The sequence below is a fragment of the Podarcis cretensis genome (assembly GCF_951804945.1).
Source record: "Podarcis cretensis genome assembly, chromosome: 12".
Taxonomy (NCBI): domain Eukaryota; kingdom Metazoa; phylum Chordata; class Lepidosauria; order Squamata; family Lacertidae; genus Podarcis; species Podarcis cretensis.
This window is the reverse complement of record NC_137181.1, coordinates 2,238,466-2,239,353: the sequence shown is the minus strand read 5'-3', so window position 1 is coordinate 2,239,353 and position 888 is coordinate 2,238,466. Positions and strand designations below refer to the sequence as shown.

Genomic DNA, 888 nt, shown 5'->3' with positions numbered 1-888 from the left:
TTCTGTTTTGCTTCTTTCTTTCTTTTTTATATATAATTTTTATTAAATTTTTCTATTTTACATTTTGGAATATTCATTTAAACAGTCTTAAATCAATGACTTCCCTTCTTCTTTTCCGTAGTTCAGTTTACATACCATAAATCACTGCATAATTTACATAAGCTAAACCGTCCAGTATTCCATTATTACGACTATGTATCTACCCTGCTGAATTTATCTCAATGCTGCCGGCGTTTTTAAACATACACAATTTTCACCCATATATTCAGTAAACCTTTTCCAATCTGTTCCTTTTTTCTTTAGTTTTTTTCCTTTCCTTTATTTCCTGGAGACGAGTTTGTTTCTTTTACTGTATTGTGAAAACTTCAATTAAAAAAAAATTTAAAAAGGAAAAAAATTGAGAAACTGCTGCTCAAAGTGTTGAACCGTGCCGGTTCTCTATAAAAATAAATAAATAAATAAATAAATAAATAAAATTTATTTATACCCCGCCCTCCCTGGCCAGAGCCAGGCTCAGGGCAGCTAACACCAGTAAAATTACAGTAAAAATATACTAGGGGGGGAAAACCCAATTTAAAATGCAGGTTAAAATGCAGCCTCATTTTAAAAGTAGCCCATAATGTAGGTTTTGAACTTATTTGCGCATCTGAATGCTGCAAGCCACTTTGAGACATCCCCCCCCCCAAAAAAAAAAAGAATTTTTAAAAAAGGATCACATGATTTTGCCGCCCGAGGCAGCTGGAGCACCCCTGGCTGAGACAGGCTGCCCTCTCCTTGCAGCCCAGCAGAGGGCGCCCCTGGGTGACCTCTCCAGCCTTCCCTTGGTGCCTGCAGGGATGAGGGAGGGCAACTTCCTAGAGAGGCAAGACAGGAAGTGACGTGAATGAG

General features: G+C 38.0%; 1 long non-coding RNA gene across 1 annotated transcript in view; it reads left to right on the top strand.

Moving 5' to 3' along the window:
• LOC307199339 overlaps positions 1 to 888 on the top strand; it is a 68,468-nt gene that overhangs the window by 32,162 nt on the left and 35,418 nt on the right. The gene's annotated exons all lie outside the window — the stretch shown is intronic.